We start from the raw sequence: 26,491 nt of genomic DNA, 5'->3' as shown, positions 1-26,491 counted from the left end.
TTCGTCTTTCAATATAACTAGATCCAAACATGAAGAATAGAATGCACAAGTCAGTATAACTTAGTACAATTGTACGAAAGCCTGAAAATAGGGGCCACCAGGGAGAAGGAGGAGGAGGACGAGGCTCCTAGGGAAATGACCAGTTATCTTCGGCTTTTCATAAAGTATTCTCCCAAACCCTGGGCGAGTTAGGGAGGCCTGTCAGACTTAAGGCTAGAAGAAATTGCAGATGACAAATAGATATCCTTTAAATAAAGAGAAAATCTCTGCATTCAGAGTTGGAAGGGGGCAAAGATACTATCATGGGACCAGAGGAAAATGGTTTTCCAGATTCCAAATATCACCTTAGTTTTTATTCCCGGCTTCATTTTATGCCCCTGTCGTCATTTTCCATTTACCTCATCTTTCCTATCTGTTTAAAATTTAGCCCCTTCTCCTGTATTTTATATTTCTTTACAAGCTAATTGACACTTCTTTAGAATAACTCAGGGCACAAATAATGCATATTCCTGTCTTCTAAATAAAATAATACTCTATACGCCATTTCAGAGTAATAATGAAGCACTTCAGTAAATCTATAGTTTATGTATGTATTTATTTACCTATTTACATATTGTTTATCATGATACTATCAAGGTCTTAGGGCCTGGGACCCTGGTCTTCAAGTACACCATCAAGGAAAAGAAAAGGCAAAAGAAACACATAGTTATAATGTGGCGCGCACGCGCTTTGATAAACCAATAATGAGGTGCTGCTCAGGCTATCAGAAAGGCACCAGACACAGCCCTGGGGTATCGCAGAAAGTTTCCAGCCTTAAACCTGATGGTTTCTGAAGGACAAAATTGAATTTGACTTACATTTTTATTTTTAAAAGTGTTGGGGTGGAGAAGGGAAGAGCAGAATCCCAGAAAGAAGCAGCAGCATTTACTTAGCACCGTAGACATCAGGGAACAAGGCACTGCTTGGTCTGTCGGACTGCACTCAGCTGGAGGAGACTGAAAAGGGAAACAGAAAGGAAGGTGGGTGCTGGAGAGGAGGGTGGAGCCAGACTAGGTGGGAGCTCATGTGTTTTCATAGGCAGACAAAGATCCAGTGCTTCTCAATCTAAGTTTCAGATGATGGAACTATTCAGACATGCATCCGAATATTTGGGAATGTATTTAAATATTTTTCCTTTCTCTACTCATGGAGTATACTGGAAGAGTTCTGTTTTGTCACAAGGACACAGGAAAGGATTAAAGTGATAATATCAAGTACAATTAATCCAGCTAAAAAAAATATGAAGAGCTAAGAGATTTGAAGGAAAACCCATAGAGGTATTGATCATTAAATATTACAAACATATGGATAATTAATCAGAAAATATAGTTTTTAATAAAACAGTTTCTTTCAAGAGAACAACATAAAAATCTAAGAGTTAAACCTTTTTCACCTTGATACTTCATGGTATAAAAAGTTCAGGTTTAATTCTATGGTTCACATAATCCCTCAGTTGAAGTAAACCTGTGTTACTAAACATACAGTGAAGGAATGTGTGATTTCTTCTATTGAGGGAGACATAATTGGTCCGTTGTTTTAAATCTTAGACACATACTTCAATTAATGACTAATATGCCAAGGCTATTTTTACTTGAGTCTGCTACCTAATTTAACTTAAATGTATTCTCCCATACTTTGATCTAGGTTTGGAGAGTAGTTTCAGAGTTAAAGGTCTATGAGTAATTTTCACCCTTTTGTTCATGGACAATTAAAATGCATCTGTAGTTACCTTATGTGCATATTTTTATTATTCCTCTTTTTTAAAATTAGAACATGAAACAATATTCTTGCTTTAATATATGATCAAAACTCTTTGCTAGAGCCCTGACAGGTGTGGCTCAGCTGGACGGAGCATCAGCCTGTGCATCAAAAGGTTGTGGGCTCCATCCCTGGTTGCGGCCCATGCGAGAAGGCAGCCAAGCCATCTCTCTCTCTCTCTCTCTCTCTCTCTCTCTCTCTTGCTCAGAGCAATGAAAAAGATGTCCTTGGGTGAGAATAAAAAAATGGTTTGCTAGATAAGTCTGTTTATTTTGTTTTGTTTATAATTCTTTCTAGGTTGGCATTTATCACTTAGAAAATATACATATATTTATATGAAGTACGTATACTATATAAATGTTAATAATATAATAGAGTCTGGCCACTAGCTGGCACTAAGAAAGCAATTTCCAACAGGGTGAGATGCTCTGGGCTAAAAATTACTTCATGCCAAACTAAAGAACAGGGTAAAGTCAGGAAAGAAAGAACGGGTATATAGTCACCCACTTATACGCATGCTTCTCTGGTGGTGTACTCGTCTAGATTCACACTCTAGTAAGATGTCAAAGTGTCAGACTGAAAACTTCAGGGTGGCTTCTTATGAATATATTCTCCAAGCTGATTGAAAGTTCAAACCTCGCACAAACATACAGTTCATAAACCTCTGTTTACTTAAGTCCAACTTTATCAGCATATTTCCTTAGTGAGCATGTCTATTAAGCAAGATAATTTATAGAACTGAATTCATTTTAACTGAACACTTAAGAACTATTCCCAGAAGGGAAGCAACACTGAATTAATCTTGGGTCTTTTCCATGCAGTTAAGATTAGACTTCACAGGAACTGTCGAGTGTTCTTAGCTCTGCTGCTGCGCTTATGTGTGTGTTTTGTGTGCAGGCATGTGTGTGTGAAGGGAGTGACGAAGGTGAAGTGATCTGGGGGAAAGCATGGTAGAAATGGTATAAATAAAAGCAGTATGTAAGAGTTGCGGTGGATGAATTTGGAACAAAGGGCCCAGTTTGGGGTAATTCCATTTGCACATTCGAGCTTGCTTTGACCCTCCCCGTTTATTCCTTCTTTCATTTATGTGTTCATCCTCTCTTTCTTGCCCATTATACTCTCCCTCATTATATGTTTCCTCCCTTCCCTTCCCCTTATTTCTACACACACGTATAATGATACTAATATAATTTTGAAAGGTATGCATATAATGAAAATTAACAATGAATTTTATTGTCATCTTGGAATCATTTTAAATATGCAGATTCTTAAATAACCACTCATTATACTGAATCAGTCTGTATTATATTTACTTATAAACAAATGGATAAAACATTTTTAATATGTTCTAGGTGATAATAATAAACATTTATGTTTGGAGATTACTGGATAATGAATATGAGAGAGAAGAGCTGAATTCTATTTTTAACTTAATTATAAAATTTGGGGCAAAGAATTTAGACTTCTAGGAATGAATTCCCTTATTTTTAAAATGAGAAAAGCATCTCCATGTTATCCCCTAATTCTGAGATTCTGATGTGTTTCCTTGATCCAAAGTGTCAAGTTTTTTTAGTGATTGCAGGAATTCAACTCCCAGAAGATGAGAAGCAAAAGTTCAAAGCAACTGTTTGGCTTCAGTGTCTACTGATTCTAGGTAATCTAATTCTTTGCTTTGTGAATTCTTTCAGACATTCTGAAGAATGATAATTTTGTTCTCATGCATTGTTGAAAAATTTGGCAATGTTTTTTTACTTTAAAATTTTAATATCATAGAATAAATACAACAATAGAGACATAAATTTCAGAGAAATTCAGAATAGGAATGCTATGTACACAATGGAGTGTGACAGAGAGTGACAAAACAGACTGTGGAATCAGACAAACATGAGTTCTAATCCCAGCTCAGTCATTTATTAACTACAGAGTATTGGGAACATTACTTAACTTCTTAAGAGTTCGGTTTCCTTACATAAGAAAAGAACCCTGGAGATAATTATACTCACCTTGAAAATTTGTTCTGCGGATTAAGTGTTATAATATATGTAAAACAACTGAGTGATTGGCACAAGCAAGGCAAATGACTTTGTATAATGTATTAGTATGTAGCATTTGTCACTTTGCCCTATTTGGTTACATATGTGTCTTCTCTGTAGCCCATGAGGTTTTTCAAGAAGGTGACTCTTCTTTCTTGCCTTGTGGCTTCAGGTGGTGCAGCACAGTGGTAACAAACGACAGGCTCTGGAACTGGTCATTCTGGCTTTGAATCCTAGCCCTGCCACTTGCTACTATGAGAGCTTGGCCAACTTATTAAGCTTTTTATGTGTCAGTTTCTTCAATGATTAGGTGGAGAGTGAAGATTCACTAAGTTATTACATGAAAAGCTTTAGTGCAGATTATTACTACCCCAAATATCTAGCACTGGTAATGAAGGTCTACTGGTTGAATGAACAAATGAATGCCTGAATATAAAATAAGGAGACATAGAATTCTATAGTTAATGATTGTAAAATCACCCAAATTTCTTCATCTTATGGACATAGGCATTTGGGTTCTTCAGATAGTTTTGAAAATTAGATCACAGAATTCACAGAATTCACAGAAGTGCTCAGAATGGAATCCTGAAATCCTATTTCTTGGTTGAAGTCTATTTCATTATACCAGCCTTCCTCCATGTAAGTCAAAAATGGAATGTAATTATTTTCAGAAAACTCTGTAAACCGCAAAGACTGTTATGAAAGAGAGTGTGCAGTCTGAAGAGTACAAAGACAGGATCGTGTTGTGTGGTGAGGAGAAAACTGCATAACCAGGGTGCACACAGGTGCTGGCTGCCACTGTGCTGACACTGAAATGCAGCGAAGAGCCAGGGAAGTTACATAGAGAAATTTACAACAGTGCAAAAAAGGAAAAAAACAAGCAAATCGAATCAAACAAACAGCCCATTTTGCTGGGGACATTAAACAGTTAACTTTCTCTAGGTAAAATGAAAGATGACGAGGTTTCATTTGGAACACTCTGCGTTTGCTTCATGGTCGGGGTTCACCACTCTGTTCTCTCTGCTGCGAGGTCACAGCCCACGCTTATGAAACATGCACTCACACTCAGTGCTCACCACCTGGCGCTGCATCACTATCTGTGCAGGACCCCGCGTTGCAGGCTACAGCATGGTTTCCTCACACTGTTAATCTTACCACCCTTCACACTCCTAAAACTGATTGAGAGTCCTGAAGACCTTTGGATTGAATAGATTATATATCTTGATATTTCTAATATTTAAAAATTAAAATATAAAAAATACAAAACAGATTACATCATATTTCCCCTATTTGAAATTAAAACTTAAAAAATATAAAATAAATCCTGGCTGGTGTGGCTCAGTGGTGTGAGTGCCAGCCTCCAAACCAAAGGGTCATTGGTTCGATTCCTAGTCAGGGCACTTGCCTGTGTTGTGGGCAGGGTCCCCAGTAGGGAGGACACATGAGAAGAAACCACACGTTGATGTTTCTCTCTTCTCCCTCCCTTCCCCTCTTTCTAAAAATAAATAAATAAAATATTTAAGTATATATACGTAAAATAAATGCAAAATCAGATTATATTTTTCTGTCAGGGCAATGAGGTCTTCATATATCAGGTAGCTAGTGTCTGAGAAACTTCTCTGTACATGTGTGAGAGAGAGTGAAAATTCAAATGGCAACTTGGAATGAAAATAGTTTTCTAAATAAGTAATAGTTTTCTTGAAAGATGCCAAGAACCATGAGGCATCCTCACGTGACACTTTGAGAACTGCTATAGGATTCACTAAATTAATGATATTTATTGAACACCTGTTATATGCCAGGAAATGCTACAATCTACTCATATATTGTACTCATTAGACTTTCAAAAATTATGTTCATATAACACATAGACAATTGAGATTTCATGAGTTAAAAGTCATTTGTGGTAAGTTTAATTATAAGAAAAAAAAAGGGGTTCAAAGCCAGATTAATCTGCATTCAGAATCCATCTTTTGTGTATATAAATATTATACCAAATAACATTCATTCAAGTGGTATTTATCTAGAGATAATAATGACAATTACATTAGAAAAGATGTTGCTACTGTAAGATCTCTAAAGTTTTTTTCATATACTCTCTCTTGTTTTTATATATGTGCTCAACAACAGTAGCAACAGAAAAATCAATAAATAACTGGTATCTGCAAATAACATCCTTAGTTCTATCTAATTAATGGTAACTTACATATGAGACTAATTTCTTGGAAAGTTTATTTAAATTAAACTTACTTTGTGGTATAATTTTATCTCTGATAAAGCCTTTTGTCAATACCCCTAAATTAAAAATCCTGTGTGTGTAAGCTTAAAAATTCAATTGAAGAAAAATAAATGTAAAATTCTCTCTGAAATGTTGACAATAATACCATATACTAATATTGATGTTGATAGTAAATTGATAAGACTAACCACATACAATTAAAAATATATCCTAAAAACAATATCTAATAAAACTTAATTTTAACCAGAATAAAACAAACAAAATGAAACACAAAGATTCACTACTCTGCTCATATTTCCGTGAGTTCATGGTCCATTCAGTTTATCAAAAACTGAAAAGCATTTTAGTAACAATTTATATCTTATACCCAACCACAGTTGTTTCAGAGTTAGTTTGGAATTTGATAAAATTTCAAATGTTTAAATAAAATAATGGGACATATTAGCTTAATGCACATAAATATTTTCTGCAGCAAATTATACCTTTTTTCCTATTCTAAATAAATTAGCATTCTGTAGCCTTGAACAGATGAGGATGTCTCTGCATTTAGTGCAACTAGCTGGTATGCATTTACATTATTGGGTGGAGGAGGTATATCAGTAATGAGCTGAAGTTCACAAATGCTCCATGTGTTAATGCTGTTTCATATTCGTGAGCAGATTGGTTTTGCAAACCCTTCTATTTTCCTCTGTGGATGTCAAAAGGACTTTGAACTCAGTGCCATTGACACGTGTATGCAGTCTACGGCAAAGCGTCTCAAGAACTGCTCTGCCACAGCCCAGCAAGAAATAGCTGAATCTGGTGACTTTTGAATTCTTAAGAGTCAAGTTACATGGCCTTGACTAAGACTTAAGTGTCCTGATCAAATTTTCTAGATTATCCTGTGTGGCAGAAATTTTCACTTATTTATTAAAATCTATTTTTATCTCCTTCTTGCCTGCCCAACAGCATGGGCTCAATGCTAAAATAAATAAATTAATTAATAAACAAACAGAAAAAACAACCCAATTGAAAAGTGAGCAGAGGATGTGGATAAACACTTCTCCAAAGAGTACACGCAGATGGCCAATAAGCATATGAAAAAGGCTCAAAGTCACTTATCATCAGAGAGATGCAAATTAAAACTACAATGAGTAGGGATTAATGGTGACCGAAGGACACTCAATTTGGGGTGGTAAGCACAATACAATATATAGATGACATATTATATAATTGTAAAACTGAAACCTACATGATTTTATTAACCAATTTCACCCCAATAAATTCAATTAAAAAAAATGAAAAGCACCAGAGAACAGATTTAACAGAAGCACACCACAATTTGATCAACAGTGATTTAAAAGGCCAAAGCCTAGCTCAGGCAGCAGCCATGAGGAAAAAGCTTCAGTGTTAATAAGCCCCATTTGTTATGACAAACAAACAAACAAACCCACAATGAGACGCCACACCTGTCAGAATGGCCGTCATCAGTAAATCCACAACCAAGTGCTGACCGGGATGTGAGAGGGGGAGCCCTCACGCACTGTTAGTGTGAACGCACGTTGGTGCAGCCGCTGCGGAAAACAGTATGATGGTGCCTCAAAAAATTAAAAATGGATCTGCCTTATAACCCAGCAATTCCTCTTCTGGGTATATATCCAAAGAATTCAAAAACATGAATTCAAAAGAACATATGCACCCTTATGCTCATTGCAGCATTATTTACAATAGCCAAGCTATGGAAGCAGCCCAAATGCCCATCAGTGGATGAGTAGACAGAGAAGTTTCGGTACATTTACACAGTGGGGTACTATCTGACAATAAAAATAAAAGAGAGACAGCATGGATGGATCTAGAAGATATTATGTTAAATGAAATGTCAGTCAGAAAAAGACAAATATGATATGCTCTTACTTATATGCTCAATCTAAACAGCAAAATAAATGAACAGACAACAAAATAGAAACAGACTTACAGAGATCAGATTGACGGTTGCCAGAGAGAAGGGGGATTGGGAGCTGAGTTAAAAAAGGTGAAGCGATTAAGAAGTACAAATTGATAGTCACAAAATAGTCACAAGGGGAGTGAAGTACAGCATAAGTAATATACTGAATATTATTATAAAACTATGTACAGTTCCAGGTGGATACTTGAAACATCAGGGGGAGTCCACTTTGTAAAGTATGTGACTATCTAACCATGACACTGTACACCTGAAACTAATACAAAATAATATTGAATGTAAACTATATTCAGAAATCAAATCAATAAATAAATGAAAGAGTTAGTTTTGGCACTATGACTGAATTCCAATTAACACAATGTGAGCAGAAATGAGTGGGCCTCTTCCCAGGCTGGCCCATAAAAATGTGCCATGCACACTTTCATGCTTTTTCCCCTTCTTAGGAATGGATAGTAGGTGGTAGTGTGACCTTGAAAATTACATGCTGAAGGGAATACGGTTATCATCATCTTGAACCCCTGTGTGACTCTATGCAGAAGAATGTCCCTACGCCCTTACCTCATGTCACTCCTAACCATTCACTCATATGAAACATTATGGTCTATTAAGTGAGTGAGAATCAACCTTCCTTTTTGTTTACTCATTGTGTGTTTGGGTCTGTTTGTTGCCATAGGTTAGTCTCTCCCGATTAGTACAGTCAATTATATAGACTCATAAAGTAAAAATGTGTGCTTCATATCATTCCTTTAAACATATAGCCCAGAAGCAATGATTAAAAGCTTCCTGAGAAGAGAAAGGATATAATGGATCTCTTTTTCCTCCAAGGTGAAAACATAGCCAACTGAATTTATTAGTAAATTTCTTCATTCATAGTGAAGGGATGGTCTTTGAGCATCATGCCTTTGAACCTTCATGTGACTTGCCTCACAAATACAACTGGATTCAAAATAGCATCTGGCCATCAACCTCCAACGTAAACTTTCCTGACAAAGTATGACTATCAGATAAAGAAGGAAGAACAATGGTTGCAAAACCTTCAAAACCTAAAACTAATCCAAAGCCAGTAGTATTCAGATAGAATTTCAACAAAATAAAAGGCTCTGAAAGTTATGACACACACACACTCAAACAATGATATACCCTGCTTAGCCTCAAGGAAGAAACAGCTCTGCCTTCCTGCTTCTTGGCTTAAGAGACTTCCAGAATGTATCAGAGGCAGCACTGGACAACCTCCCCTATGTGTATGGTTGCAGCCTTTGAAGACATTCCTAGTATTCACCCTACCCTCCTTTATCCATTGGCCCATTGCATTTCAATGGGTATGTTTTCAGAATTTAAACTTTTATATGTGGGGAGAAATAGGTGAGAAGGGTACTAAAACCAGACCACATTGTGGATTATAGCTTCCCACTGGTCCCAAGTATTATGGTATCAAGACTTCAGATAGAAAAGGAACTCAAGTTGATCCTGAAAATTGTATGTGAATCATCTTGGTAGACACTGGAAAGGAGAAGATAGGTGTGACCATACATACACTCTACAATTTGGCCTGGGAAATGCACCCAACCAGAAATCAGGAAGACAGTGCATGGGGTATTCACAACCAAATACTTGTGTGCTGCGAAGCATCAATTTAAATTAGAATTCTGCACAGTAAGAAATACTGGTGGGGGAACCTTAAGAAAATATGCAAATATTCACTGGAACAAGAGAAAAAGAGCATATTTTTAAAACTTGAAAATAAATGTAGCATTTAAATGACTGGCTATAGCAAAAGAGAGAAAATATTTTCAATTTACTTAATACGAAACTAGAAGACATTTCTGCTATGGTATCACAAAACCATAAACAGGGAAGGGAAAGGGGATAGATAAGGACAAAAACAAAATGCTCAACTCATTTATCCCCATCTTGATAGAGGATGACGGGGCAAGAGAAGGAGATTATAAGGAAGAAAATTATGCTCTGTGAATTTCAGGTCACAAGGTTCGCTAATGTAACTTCAGGGCTGGATTCACACTCTAGAGCCTGCAAAATGCCAAGAAGAAAATTTAGTTTCGGTGGTGTTGCAGTTTCTGGCCTCTGGAAACCTACAGAAGAAGAAACAATAGTTTCTGTGGAGACCATTTAAACCCAAGCCTTAACTTTCCATGTGATGCTCAAGATAAATGAATTCTCAATTAAACAGAAATCCAGTGCACAAAAGGGAAATATAAGCAAACATCAAAATAAGATAATTATTGGAAATATTCCACATAGCATATTAATAAGATATTAATGTGCTTAAGGATATAAAAAGGGAATTAAAGTATTATGCAAGAATAGTATGCTATCTAAATTGATCAATGTTTTACACAATCTCTGTGCAAAGTAAAAAGTTATAATAAGTAAATAACAATTATCACACACATGAATGAAATATAAATATATTTCCTTTAAAATCAACTAAGACAGAAATGACCCCTTTCAATGCTTTTTCTAGCCAGACTAGGACAATAAGAAAAAAATGGAAGTAGAAGTATTTGAAAACAAAATTAAAACTGACATTATTCCAAGATAAGGTGATTTTCTTTATATAAAACCCAGAAGGATGTACTGATAAATTAACAAGTAAATGAGTTTAGTATGATGATGAATAGATATAAAAACAATATGCCAAATTAAATTGTATTGTTATAAGCCAAGAAAAAGAGCAAGCCCAATTGGGAAAAATAATAATACTTAGAATATCAACAAAATATAAATGTAGTTATGATAAACTTAACAAATATATATTTATGTGTGTGTGTGTGTGTATATATATATATATATAAATATATATATAATTATTTAAATGCCTTAAGCAAGACTTAGTTAAATGGAGAAGTATAACACACCCAGAGATGTTTTGGAGATGCCATTAACCTCAAAACTAAATACAGATTCATTAGAATTCAAATTAAAAAATCAAACTTAGTTTTTCATGAAACTTCACCAGTTACTTCTAAAATTTTTATTAATAATGTAAGAAATGTCTAAAGAAAAAAGTCAGATGAGCAAGTTGCCCAAACAATATCAAAATTCATTATAATTCTATGGTGATTTAAAAGTGTAATCTCAGTACAACATATAAATACACAACCAGAGCAAACAGAGCACCTAAACAAATCCAGGCATATATTGAATTCTGATACATGAAAGAGAAGATATTATAGAACAGTAGGGGAAAAAACAAACCATTAAATAAATGGTTTGGAAGCAATTAGTTTTCATAAATAAAAAAAGAAAAAGAAATAAAACTCTACTTCACAACATAAACAAAATCAATTCCAGAGAAATTGGGGATGTAGTTGTGGAAGGCAAATTATTAAAAACCTCTTAAAAGCAATATAAGAGACTGTCTTTCCAATACTTGGTAGAGAAAATTTCCTTAAACTAAACAGGAAAATGAAAACTATTAAAACAATGACATATATTACACCACAATAAAATTCACAACTTCTTTTATGAAAGAAAGCAAAAGGAAAAAACACAAATAGGGAAAGATATTGAAATACATAAAACCAACAAAGATTAAATATACAGAAAATATAAAGAACATCTATTTTTTAAGAGTCTTGGAAACCCATAATGTATTGCAGAGGAAAGTCTAGTGGACCATATATAAACATGTCCAATCTCATTTTTGACATGAAAATACAATTAAAACTATAACACATATAATTTTATATGAACAGCTTAAAAATACTGTAAATCTTAAAATATTACATTTTTGTGAGAATGTAGTACCAAAAGAACCCTCACATACTATTGAGGAGAATGCCAGTTGAAACAATAACTGAGGGAAGAATTTTATCTCACCTAGTAAAATTGAACATGCGCTGCCCAGAATTTGAGAGAGTATTGTAACTTGAATCACTAGTCCAAGAAAATATCAAAATTTAAAATTCAAAGTATGACTGAATATTGCTTTGCACCATTGTAAAGTTGAAACGTTATAAGTCAAACTACCATTAAGTTGGAAATCATCTGAATAAGTCTTCTTAGAAAAGAAGACATAGGAATTTCTTACAAATTTACAAATGCTTGAAGGAAGTTTTATGTAAAGCCTTCATCCTTTGCCATATCTAGTAGAAATGAATAAGAAAATAACGAATTTTTATAATACTAATGATATTGACTATCTATATTCATATATACATGTATATGATTTTTTGCCCTTAAAGTATGAACTAAGTTTCAGGGCAGCCACAGAAATTTTATAAATGGTGTTTATCTACAAGACCACAAAAATATTTCAAAACATTCCTCAAAGCAGAAATTGTATGAGTCATATTTTCTGATACAACTTTAATAACAGATATTTAATTCCCCAAAGCACAATGACAAGATTACAAACCTCTGAAAAAAAATCATAGGTAACTTATTTGGTGAAGACCTGGCAGGGCAGAGCCCCCAGGAGTTGGGAGGGTGAGGAGTTGAGAGGCCCGACAGTGGGGCTAGCAGATCTCCCATGAGGGGGAGATAGCAGGAGCAAGTACACTACGTAACAAAACAGACCAGATCCAGGGAAAACTATGCTCAGGAGTAACTTTATAAGTTTAGTTGTGTCTTGTTAAGAAAATGAAAAGAATGCTAGAAATTAAGTAAGTAATCACCATGAGAAGTGAAAAAACAAAACCTGAGGGAGATTTTTCCTGTTAGAAGCAGATTGGGTTCGAGAGCCAGGAACATCGCTCTAGAGCACAACAGCTTAGATCCTGGGTCCAATTTGAAAGGTACGTTTTAAAATGCATCACTGTAGAAAACCCAAGATGGCAATGGGGTAGGTGGAAGCTACATTAACCTCCTTCCAGGGCCAAACTGAAATTACAACTAAAATATAGAACAATCATCCTGAATAATCAACTGAAGACTGGCTGCAGAGGATTCACAGAAGACGCCACACTGAGACTGTTAGGAAGGGCGGAGACTTGAAAAGGGCTGGCCCCGCTCCCACGGGAAGCAGGCAAGATCCTGGAGGAATATATCACTTGCAAAGTTTCCCCCTGAGAAGAGTGGGGTCTCAACTCCAAGCCAAGATTCCTCAGGTGAGAACACCAAAGCCAAAAAGAAGCACCCATATAACATATGACTAAGTGGAAATTCTGTCTGCCAGGGAGAGACAAGAGTCTTCTAGAGACCAAAGTGCCCTCTTAAAGGCCAATAAACAAAATCTTGTTTGCAGTCACTCACCATAGGTTCTGGCAAAGGGAGGGCAGAGTTGGACTAGAGTTGTGTGAAGATAGACTGGGTTTTGTAACTCTGAGGAGGGAACTGAATGGGGTGGATCTCTTCCCTCCATATGGCACCAAACTGGGGGAATGCAATTGCCTCACACTCTGGGTTTCCCATAACCCCACACTGTGGAGTCTGCACTCTGCTGAAGAATCAGCTGCCTTGGCTGGGGGCATGGAAGTCTGGAACACTCAGGCAGTGTCAGAGACTGACGTGTGGTTTCAGAGAGGTGGTCATTCCTCCCACTTTTCTAAGAATATGACTGCTGCCTCCTTCTCATGGGAGATCTTCTAGCCCCACTCTCAGGGCTCCCAGAAGTCTCATTCTCCCAACTCTTGGAGGCTCTGCCCTGCCAGATCTGGGAAAAATCCAGGACAGACTGAATTGTGTGGCTCTGGGGTGAAGTACATTCCTCTCACCTTCACCCAAGCCTGACCAGCACCTCCGTGTCATGAAAGATCCACTAGCCCCACTCTTTCAACTCCCAGTGGCCCTGCTCTGCTGAGATCAAATTCCTGGTAGAATCTGGGACAGAATGAATTGTGTAGCTCTAGGATGGAGGCCAATTTTCCCTCATACATTCTACCAGTGAAGAGTCCTCCCTTCATATTGTGAAATCTTGGTGTGTCTTGGCCTGATAAAAATCTGCTGCCTCACCTGATGTCTCCCTGAGACTCTGCCCCACCATAAAGGGGTGCAAGCATTCAGCAGTTTACCAAAAGGCTACCTTACCAAGACCGGAAGTCATAGCAGACCTATTTAATACATAGAACAAACCCAAAGATGCATCCAAAATAGGGAGACAAAGAAGCATGTCCCAAATGAAATAACAGGAAAAATATCCAGAAAAAAAGAGCTAAATGAAATGAGGGCAATCAATTTATCACATATAGAATTCAAAAAAGTTGTTATAAGGATGCTGAAGAAACTCAGAGAGAACTATAACAGCATGGAAAAGGACATAGAAACCATAAAAAAAGAACCAGTCAGAAATGAGGAATACAATAACTGAAATGAATAATACACTAGAAGGAATGAACAGTAGGTTGGAGGAAGCAGAGGACCTGAATCAGCAATTTGGAAGTCGAGATAACAGAAAACTACAAATGAGGGCAGCAAAGAAAAAGAAATATTAAAAAATGAGGACAGTTTAAGGGTTAAAACAACACACAGGATAACAACATCCACATCATAAACATACCAGAGAGAGAAGAGAAAGAACATATTGAGAACTACATAATGATAAAAAGATCAATCCAATAAGAGGCTATAAATATTGTAAACCTTTATACACCTAACATAAGAGTACCTAAATATATAAGGAAAATCTTGGTGAACATTCAGAAAGAGATCAACAGTAATACAAAGTAGGGAGATTTTAACACCCCATTGACACCAATGGATAGATCTTCCAGACAGAAAATCAAAAAGGAAATGGTGGCCTCAAATGACACATTAGATCAGATAGATTTAATTGATATCATCAGAGCATTTCACCCCAAAGTAGTAGAATATACATTCTTGTTAACTGCAAATAAAACAGTTTCTAGGATAGATCATATGTTAGATCGAAAAGCCGTTCTCAATAAAGTTAAGAAAATTAAATTCATATCAAACATCTGCTCTGATAGTAATGGTATGCAACTAGAAATAAATCCCAGGAAAAAAAAAAAACCCTGAAAAATACACAAAGATGTGGAGGTTAAATAATATGTTTCTAAACAATGAATGGGTTCAATAATGAGCTCAAGGAAAAAAATCAAAAGATGTCTTGAAACAAATGAAAATATGAATACAACAACCCAAAATCTATAATACACAGTAAAAGCAGTCAGAGGAGAGAAATTCATAGCACCATAGCCTCCCTCAAGAAACAAACAAAAAATCTCGAATAAACTATTTAACTTTGCACTGAAAGTAACTAGAAGAAAATCAAGAAAGAAACAAACCCCAAAGTGAGTAGAAGAAATAAAATAATAAAGATCATAACAGAAATAAACAAAATAGAGTCTTAGTAAAAAACAGCAAAGGTCATTGAAACAAACAGCTGGTTCTTTGAAAAGATAAACAAGATTGACAAACTTTTAACCATACTCATCAGAAAAAAGAGAGAGAACGAGAAGACCCAAAAAAATAAAATCAGAAATGAAAGTAAAGAAGTAATAACTACTGACACCACAAAGTGCAAAGTGTTGTAGGAATATATTATAAACAACTATATGCCAACAAATAGGACAATCAAGGGGAAATGGATAAATTTCTAGAAATATACCACATGCTAAAACTGAATCAGGAAGAATCAGAGAATCTGAATAGACAGATTACAATTAGTGAAATTGAAGTAGTAACCAAAAAACTCCCAATAAACAAAAGTCCTGGACCATGTGGCTTCACAGATGAATTTTAGCCAATATTCAAAAAGAAACTAATACCTATCCCACTCAAACTATTCCAAAAATTTGAGAGAAGACTCTCAAGATCATTTTGCAAGCATTATCCTAGCTCTAAAACAAGATAAATAAACTACAAAAAAAGATAATTTTAGGCCAATATTTTTGAAGAACATAGCTGCTAAAAGTCTCGACAAAATATTAGCAAAGCAGATCCAGCAGTACATGGAAGGGATCATACACCATGATCAAGTGGGGTTCATTCCAGAGGTGCAAGGTTGGAACAATATTCATAAATTAATACCGTGATACACCACATAAACAAAGTGAAAGATTAAAATCACATGATTATATCAATAGATGCAGAAAAAACATTTGATAAAATCCAGTGCCCATTTATAATAAAAACTCAGCAAAGTGGGAATCAAGGGAACTATATGTCAACATAATTGAGGCCATATATTACAAAACCACAACCAGCATCATACTCAATGGGCAAAAACTAAAAGCATTTCTTTTAAGATCAAGAACAAGACAGGATGTCCACTTTCATCACTTTTATTCAACATAGTACTAAAATTCTAACCACAGCTATCAGGCAAAAAGAAGAAATAAAAACATCCAAATTGAAAAAAAGAAGAAAAATTGTCATTATTTGCAGATGACATGATACTGTGTATAGAGAACCCTAAAAATTTCACCAAAAATATACTAAACTTGATAAGTGAATTAATTAAAGTAACAGGATACAAAATAAATATCCAGAAATAAGTTGCATTTGTATACACTAATCATGACTATCAAAGAGGGAAACTGAGATAACAACCCCATTTATAATTGCACTAAAAACTTAAATACCTAGCAACAAATTTAACCAAGGATGTAAGGACCTGTACTCAGAAAATTAAAGACACTGAAGAAAGAAAATGAAGGAGATACAAATAAGTGCAACCATATACTCTGTATAGGAAATGAAGAATTAACATCATTACAATAGCCACACTATCAAAGCAATCTATAGGTTCAATGCAATTCCTATCCAGATACCAATGACATACTTCACAGACCTAGAACAAATATCCCAAAATTATATCTGAAACCACAAAAGAATATCAACAGCAATCTTGAGAACAAAGAACAAAGTTGGTCTATGCCACCTGATATTAAACTATACTACAAGGCCACAGTAATCAAAAGAGAATGTTACTGGCATAAAAACAGACATATAGATTAATGTAACAGAATAGAGAACCCAGAAATAAACCTACACCTTTATAATCAATTAATACTTGATAAAGAAGGAAAAAACATTCAGTGGAGTAAAATAGTATATTCAATAAATGGTATTGGGGAAATTGGACAGATACATGCAAAACAAATGAACTAGATCACCTGCTTACACCACACACAAGATTAATTCAAAATGGGTGAAACACTAAAGTATTAGACCCAAGATCATAACTACCCTAAAATAAAACATAAGAATTAAAGTCTTGGACATTTCTAGTAGCAATATTTTTTTTTCTGATACATATCCTCAGGCAAGGGAAACAAAAGAAAAAAATTAAACAAATGGGATTGTATGAAACTGAGATGATTTTGCACAGAAAAGGAAACTATCAACAAAGTGAAAAGACAACCCAATAATAGGAGAACATATTCACGTCTGATATGACATATATATATCTGATAAAGGTTATTAACTAAAATTTATAAAGAACTTATTAAAGTCAACACCCCCAAAATATCCAATTAAAAATGGATAAAGTACCTGAATAGATACTTCTCTAAAGAGGAATGGCCTATAAGTATGAAAAGATGCTCAACATGACTACTCATAAGAGAAATGTAAATTAAAACCACAATGAGATATCACCTCACACCTGTTAGAACAACTATCATCAATAAAGGAGCAAACAAGCATGGGCAAGGACATGGAGAAAGGGGTACTCTCATGCACTGTGAGTGGGAATGCAGGCTGGTGTAGCTACTAAGGAAATTGGTATGTTGTTACCTCAAAAAATTAACAATGGAACTGCCTTATGGCCCAGCAATTTCATTTCTGGGAATATATTTAATGAAATCCAAAACATCAATTCAAAAGAATACATGCACCTCTAGTTATATTTTGCTTGCTTGTTTGTTTTGTTAATTAGATTCCAATTATAGGTGAGATCATATGGTATTTGTCTTTCATAGCCTGCCTTATTTCACTTAACATAATGCTCTCCAGTTCCATCCACACTGTCACGAAGGGTAGGAGCTCCTTCTTTCTTTCTGCTGCATAGCAAAATATAACTAGAGACATTGAAATTAAGAACAAACTGACAGTAACCAGAAGGGAGGGGAGAGGGAAATAAATGGGGAAAGAAGGAAAAGGGCTGTCAATGAACATATATAAAGGACCCATGGACAAAGCCAAAGCAGGGTAGGATTGATGGTGGGAGGTGGGGGTAGGTGGGGAGGGGGAAAGTGGTGGTGGGAAAATGGAGGCAACTGTATTCGAACATTAATAACAAATTTTTTTAAAAACCGAATATATGCACCTCTATGTTTATTGGAGCTTTATTTATTTATTTATTTATTTATTTATTTATTTAGAGGGGAAGGGAAAGAGAAAGAGAGGGAGAAAAACATCAATGTGTGGTTGCATCTCATGTGTCCGTTACTGGTCACCTGGCCCACAACCAAGGCATTTGTCCTGACTGGGAATCGAACCAGCAACACTTTGGTTCACAGGCTAGCACTCAATCCACTGAGCCACATCAGCCAGGGCAAGGAGCATTATTTATAATAGCAAGGCAAGACTATACTTTCAGGGATCATTTCTATAGTTTGTTATAATAGCAATTTGGAGCAGCCCAAATGCTCATTGTTTGGTCAGTCAATAATAAAGCTGGGACATATTTACACAATGGAATAGTACATGGCCCTAAGAAAGAAGAAATGCCACTTCTTGAAACAGTATGGATGGGCCTGGAAAGTATTGTTCTAAGTGAAATAAGCCTGTCAAAGAAAGACATGTATCACATGATTTCACTTTTATCTGGAACCTAATGGACAAAATAGACTAACAAACAAAATAGAAAGAAATTCATAGATACAGAGCATATGAGGGGAGACCCCCCAAAAAATGGAAATATATTCTGGTGGGTAGCCCCCTGGCAGTACAGGATTTCCCTACTAGGTGAATGTTCTAGGAACACATCTGTATCAGCATACCATCTGGAAATGTTGTGAGAGGCTGAGTTTGACCTCAGTGAATTTTTTGTTAAAGAGTTTTTCATGATAGGTGATTTATGAGTGTACCTGACCACACCATACTGAATGTTCAGCATTTTTTGATCAAAAATGGCATGACCCCCATGTTCCAGCCTCTTTATTCACCCAATATTTTCCCAAAGGACAATTTCTGTTTCTCCAGATAAAAAAAAGTCCTCAAAGGGAAATGTTTTGCCAATGTGGAAGAGGTAAAACAAAAAAAGTCAGAAGCACTAAAAGGCATCAAAATGAATGAGTTCAAAAACTGTTTTGAGAAGTGGAAAAAAAGTCTTGATAGGTGTATTGTATCAAATAGAGAGTTTTTTTGAAGGTCAGTGAAGTTTAAACATTTAAGGATAAATACACATTTTTTTTTATAAATAAATTTTCTTTTTGGGCGGGGGGTCCCCTCAGACAACAACTCCCAGAAGAAAAAGGCATTTGGGACTCAGTGAAAATGTTGACAGGATTAAGAATAAAAATCTGCTAGACACAGACAACAAAGCGGTGATCCCTTTTATTTGTGGATAATAACTATGGAAAGCCAAAAGAATCTGTATCAAAATTATCAAAATCATTAATAGAACTTAGCAGTGATGCTGAATAACTCATCAACAATCTGTAATTATTTTTTAAAATTGTAATTATTTTTAAAAATGTACTTAAAGTTGCTTTTATAAAAACATATATCTTAGAGAAAATATGTAAACCTTCTATGGAAATATTACAAAGTTTATTGGAAGGAATATAAGAGATTTTAAATGAATAGTGAGGCCCACTGTATTATTTTATCAGAAAACTCTGTATTGTAAATATAGTGAGCATGTTAATTATCCCCAAATTGATCTATAAATCAAATGCAATTTCAGTTGAGATTCCAACAGATACTTTTGTCAATCTTGATAAACTAATTCTAAAACTGAGCTGAAGAAAGAAGCTAAGACAACTGAAGACAGTCCTAAAGAAACAGGAAACATTGAGAGGATACAGGCAGCGTGAGTTTGATAGTGTGGTGTTGTCAGAAGGAACCAGAAACAGAACACTAAATAGATTAGAGAGACCAGAAACAAAGTAATGGGCAAAAACTACAGCTGAAATTCAAATCCAGGTTTATTCAATTTCCAAGTTCCTCCATGTAACTTCCAGAGTAATCTTTACACAATACAAATCTATTACTGTTACTATCCTGATTAAAAATCTGTGGCTTTCTGCCCTGGCCAACATGGCTCAGTGGATTGAGGGCCAGCCTGTGAACCAAAGAGTTGCTGGTTCAATCCCTGATTGGGGTACATGCCTGGCTACATGCTGAGTCCCTGATTGGGGACATGAGAGAGACAACCACACATCGATGTTTCTCTCCCTCTCTTCCTCCCTTCTTCCCCTCTCTCTAAAAATAAATAAATAAAATCTTAAAAAAAAATGTGGCTTTCCATTCCTTCAGGATTATATCAATCTTTTGACATGGCATGCTAGCCTCTTCTGGCCTCTTTTGGTTTGTTGAGTATTAATAACTACTGAATGAAATGTTCAAAAAATAAGACAAAAAATGGCACATTCCTGGAAGCCTGTTCTCAGTGGAAGGAAATTTCCACACACAAATGTTATATGCACGTACAGTCGAATTCTTTGATGTGGCTATTATATTAGACTTGCTCTGAACCAATCCAACAAGCAGTTTGTAAGGGGATATTATTATATTTGTTGATGGTCAATCACACAGAATGTGTCCATTTAAGATAAATTTTGAATAAACACTTCATTAGTTCCTACATTATATCAATTTTATTATAAAATAACTTACATTCTAACTATGCCATGTAATTGACTGATGAAATAGATGCTAAGCTATAAAGTAACAGAGTAAAGAGAAAGCTTTTAATATGAATATTCATTTTACCATATATCATAGCTGTTCAGTGTTTCAAATACACATAAGAAAACTAGCTTAAATTACCTTTATCACCTTTTCATTACTTCCAACTAGACATAAATAGCCAGGTCCTTATCTCACCTCATAGTATAAATATAATAATGCATACACTTTTCATTTCTTGTTCACATAACTTGTTTTGGAGGTGTGTACATTCTTTTCCTTTTATTACCATACTTTTCAAATTTATCACTGTGTATCTGCACGTACTCTGCAGAGAAAAAAGAAAAGTTAATAGATTCTGAGGCTCAATCCATATCAGGACATAAGTTTTGAGGCCAATTGTCAAATTGACTTAAAATAGATAAGTTATAATCCAATTTCCTGTTACCAATAAATCTTATTAGCATTTTTCCATTACATTTTATAAAGCGAATTCTGATTTATGCTTGATAATCTTGAATCTTTCTGTACAACTCAAATCTCACATTTACAGGATGTTAATGTATTGGGAAGCTAGACTGTAAGTTATCCATGTGTTGCTCCAGCCTCACAAACTTTCTCATTTGTAAATTATGTTTAAGGACACTTCTAAACACCAGAACCAGTGTGGTCATGCTGGGACAGTGAGGAATGAGACACGTGCTGCATGAAGCAGGCTTTTATTTTAATTTATGTTAAGTTTCCAAATCCTAAATTAATGAGTAGCAAATATGAACCTCTAAAAGGGCTCGTGTGGAAATATTTCTATTTGTGGCTAGCTTTTTAAAGTATATTAAGGGTTTGCTCTTTCGTGGCGGTAAAATAAATGTGATAACTTCACACCAGAACCCAATGCTCACTCAATGACAGTACAGCAGGCTTCAAATAACAGCAGCCATGCAACGAAAATTAAAGTTCAATATTGTTAATTTAATTATAGTGCATGATTACTTGACAGTGCTACGGATTGGATTTAAATGATGATATTGTAATTGACTGTTAATCATTAAAAAGCATGCAGTAGTGATAATGCTGCCTGGGTGGTGGTGAGTTAAGAGTTTATCCTATTCAGGGACCAGATTGTGGGAACAAATGGCTCCTGTCACCATCAATGAATCTCGGAGGACGGAAATTGAACCAGAGGGCTGTCTGTGAGCATGTGGGGCAGAATAATGACCACCATCATTGGAGCGCTAACAACGTGCCAGCCTGTAGCGAAACACTCTACACACATTATCTCATTTAATCTTTACACCAATCCAAGGGGATAGATAACGCTATCTGCATTTTACAAATGAAGGAAATGAAATCTGAGAGTCAAAGTAACCCACACACAGTCATACACTGCACAATGAGGAGTGTGATCTATGATTGGAAAGCTCATGCTTTGAACTGCTATTTACACTCTCCCCGGTGAAAATCTGCAAAGTGACCTACCTGTGATCTCAATGCGCTTTCGCCAGTCACGACATTTATAATTTACATTCTAATGACTGTTTGCTAGGCATGTTCTTCTTCCTTCCAAATTCTTTCAAGTCTCTCTTCCCCCTTTCTTCATTTCACGATTTTAGGGGAAACTTAGTGAGTAAACTGTTTTATTTTTCATCTATTTTGTCAGATGGCTCTGTCTTACAAGAAAAAAAAAAAAAAAGAAAAGTCCTGTGATGCACCCTTTGGGTTACACTTAAAAGAGATAGTGGTTAGCAAGGCACTGGAGACCTCCGGCTGGGACACTTGTATTGAGCAAGGCACCCAACAAGGGTTGAAGGAAGTACTGATGGAGAAGAAATATCCTCCTTCATGTGAGGTCACTCAGAGTTTGTCGTTACTGTTTTTCTGTCTTCCAGCAATCTTTTCATTGTACGATCATTTTCATTTGCATTGATCGCAGCTCATTGGAACTTGGGGCTCAGAGAAAATATGGTACAGGGCTTAAAGATCATATTTTTCTTACCAGCTTCTAATAATATTTTAGTTGAGAGATAAAATCTAGAAGACATTGACTGCCCTTGTTTTCATTACTAAGCCACAATACCTTTAAGGCATAGAGAAAGAAAATTATTTTTAATGGGAACTTACAGAATGACGATGATCCACAGTTTACAATGCATTCTCCCCAAATATCTTTAGTGGCTTGGTACACGTTTCCCAAGTAAAAAAAAAGAGTAATTACAATTTAGACCTTAGAAAACATTTCCAAATAAACTCTCTCTTTTTAACTCTCACAACTATTCTATATTGCAGATAGAACTTTCCCATATTACAGATCGAATAGATGACTTTTATAAACATTTAGTAATGTGCTGGAGATCAAAGCAGCACATTACCAGTATCGAGATTGAAATGATGTTTTGCACAGGAGCCTGTGTTCCTTGTACTATGAGCCACATGAATGTTTGGTTACCAGCTGGCCACAGAAACTACTTTCCTGCATCTGCAGTAGATGTCTGGTAGTAACTAGTAGAGTATCAAGAGGAATCTGAACCCAGTCTGGTTTAACAGGCTCTGCCCTTCATCATTTTGCTATAATGAATTTAAAGATAAAGCTAAGTTTTAGTAAAACTTTCATCAAACAAGCTTCTCTCAACAAAATTCTGAGGTGAAGAAGATTTTCTTTAAAACCTTCCCATAATTCTTCTGTACTGTATTTCTTCACACTTAGATAGCTCTCTCCATCAGACACCCGGCATAAAATTGCAGCTAGAACCCACATCTCCTGACCCCGTCCAGGCCTCTGTCCACCGTGTCACCAGATTGCAGCACTAATTTTTCCGTCTGGCACCATATTTCTGGAATTATTATTCACATTCTCACATGTGTGTATTTCACAGACTTTGGTTTTATTACATAGTTATACAGAAAAGCTTCATTCATTACAATGTCTTAGAAACCAGCTTTTACTCTCACTGTGGCAATTTGCATTGATTGCTCAAAACACTCTGAATTTACTTTTCAATTGACTTACAACACTCACAGTGAAAGATAACCCTTTGTAATTTTAGCCTTAAACTTGCCAAGGAATAAATTGTTCTATTTCGGCATTAGGTGAGGTTCTATTTATTTGACATATGGTTCCCACCTACTTAGGGAGCCTGACATTGGTCAAATGCATTGCCTTCTCTGTATAGCCTGCTGTGTTTTCTTTTGCTTTATGGGCTTCAGTTTATGACCAGACATAATAATGAATATTTTTCTATAGGAAGGGGCACTATAATAATATTAGATATGTTAATACCTAACCAAATATTTGTTAATGCCTACAGACAGATGCTTTCAGAATACTTGTAATTGGTTTGTTAAATATGAGGTCATGAGACTTTTTTTTCTATGGACTCCTGTAGTTTGGAAATAATAGAATGGCTTTGGTAGCAAAATAAATCTTGGCTTGGAATGAGGTTTACAGTGCAACTTAAAAATCATTGTTCAAAATTACATTTTAAGGAATGACGAAATGCAGAAGTTATTCAGCCCTGTCTGCAGAACTTTCTCTGGTATGTAAAACCTTTGATATAATAACAAGAACTATACTTTGGCATAAATTTCCCAAACAAAAGGAGAGCAGGCTTTTACTACTGTGTAGGCATACTGCTAGATGGAGAATTTGTAGTAAATCCCAACATAATTGCAGTTTGGGCTTGAAATATTTCACCATGAATGTGGTTCTTTTTCCTGTGAAAGGCTTGAATGGCATTTCCAAAGATAAACACTGCCTATTCTGTGCCCCAAGTGAAATAAAAATTCTGCAGTAACAGATCCAGAATGGATGTTAGTATGTTTCATTTGTAATGCTGACCGAGTGCCCATGCTTTGGCTTCTGAAAGAACTGAGTGTTCTGTTCCATGGTGGGTCTTTTTTCCACACTTTGTGATCAAAGGTAGACAAATGAAACCCCCTCAAGGGCTTTCTTAGCATGTGGCTTCCATAAGGGATCATTCCTGCTTTGAGACCCATGCTTTTTAATGCAAATGAGTATTGTCAGGAGTGGTCTTGAATATCCTGAAGTTTTTTAACGATTTTTAGAACAGGGAAATGGTGTAACAGATAAGACCATTATTTGGAAGTAGATCATAAATAATGTACTTGAGTGACTAAGAGGTTTAGCTAACCAGGTTCTCTGAAGCATTTCGGTTCCTTAGAGCATTCACATTGCAGAGCAGTGTCAGTCAGTGTTGAATGTGAGTGGACAGTAAGATGAAATGAGATGATGACTAAACTGTTAACTTCTTGAAGGCAGGGGCTATCTCTAGTTTACCATTGTGCCCCAAACACCTGGCAAAGAATCTGTCAAATAAACATATTTAATATTTTATGGATGGGTGAGCCCTGTATTAGAATTTGGACTCTACCTTTTAGGCACCAGAGAGCCATAGAGTCTCAAAAAATAAAAACAAAATACACACCTGAAAGGAGGGTAACTAGGATGTTAAAAGCTCTGGAACATATGTTTTACAGACAACTGAAATCGCTGGTACTATGTCACCCAGAAAAACAAAGGTTAGGAAGCTATAATTACTCTCAAAATATATGAAGGTCTATTCAATGAAAAGTGGAATAAATATCTGCGTAGTTCCAAAGCAGAGAATCAGAACTGATGGATGAGAGTTTAATGAAGGACAACGGGGCTCGATTTAAGGGAAACAAATAATCAGCGTGGGAACAAACTGCATAACGTCTGTGTGTGCTACAGCACAGCAAGCATTCGAGCAAAGTTGAATGTGAGTTCCTGAAAAGCAGGAACCTAGTCTATCCCTTGCTTCTATAATCTTACCCATCACATAGTAAGATTCAACACATGTTTATAGAATAAATATCGCACAGGCTCAATGGAAATCTCTCAGGGATAGTGGAGTCCCGCTCGTGTCCCCCTGTTTAACCTACACATCCGTTGTGTTTGTAAAAGCCCCTCTAGCTCCTGATAATTGAAAGCCAATAGAAAGTACATTGAACTTAAAAACTGAACTAAAATAATATGTATTTTGTCCCAAGACAGCCAGGATGAATGAAAATTGAGTGTAAAGGAAACTATAGTTTTAGAAAAATTAGTTTTATTATTACAGAATATTGTACTTTTGCTTCCTAAGTGTTTCTCATTTGTCACAAGAAAGTTAGCCTATTTTAAAGTGTTTAATATATTTTCATGAATGATTTAACTTTGCAAATAGCTTTGGTAAATATTTGATATGCTGTTATTAAATTTTCTCTTGCTGACCTAACCTTTCGACAGTTATTTTACTGTGGCCCGATCATGTCGGATTTAAGTCATTTCCACATTTGGATAGTCATTCCAAAGAAAGATTTGATAGAAAATGTATGTTTATACCTTCTTATTAAAGGTTATCTATCCTAGAAACTTACATTTTTCTAGATACACTAAGTCCAAATGGCAGGCTACTGTTCTGCTGCTATTCTGCTGCAATAATAGGATCGACTTAAACAGATCAAGGGAAAAGGAGTGTCAGGAACACAAAGAGATATTTTGTACAATATACCCTAACCTTGCCAGAGAGATGTGATCTTTTTTTCCCTCTAAGAGGCCAAATAACACAAGGCAAGATTTTGATTGAGAGTGAAAAAAGAAAGTTCTTGAAATCCCACAAGGTTTCCTTTTAAATTATGTTCAAAAACAAAATTAATAGATTTGGTATTACTTATTTTAGTACTATTAAAATAACAGACTTTATACACACATCTACCTTCCTTATCTTCCAAATTTCCACTGAA

General features: G+C 35.6%; 1 protein-coding gene and 1 pseudogene across 2 annotated transcripts in view; both read left to right on the top strand.

Moving 5' to 3' along the window:
* NEGR1 (neuronal growth regulator 1) overlaps positions 1-26,491 on the top strand; it is an 837,263-nt gene that overhangs the window by 544,225 nt on the left and 266,547 nt on the right. The gene's annotated exons all lie outside the window — the stretch shown is intronic.
* Positions 18,461-18,531, top strand: LOC128780627 (small nucleolar RNA U3; annotated as a pseudogene).

The sequence above is a fragment of the Desmodus rotundus genome, chromosome 3, assembly GCF_022682495.2.
Source record: "Desmodus rotundus isolate HL8 chromosome 3, HLdesRot8A.1, whole genome shotgun sequence".
In the NCBI taxonomy this organism is placed as follows: Eukaryota; Metazoa; Chordata; class Mammalia; order Chiroptera; family Phyllostomidae; genus Desmodus; species Desmodus rotundus.
The sequence above is the reverse complement of the archived record's forward strand: the minus strand, read 5'-3'. Positions and strand labels throughout refer to the sequence as shown.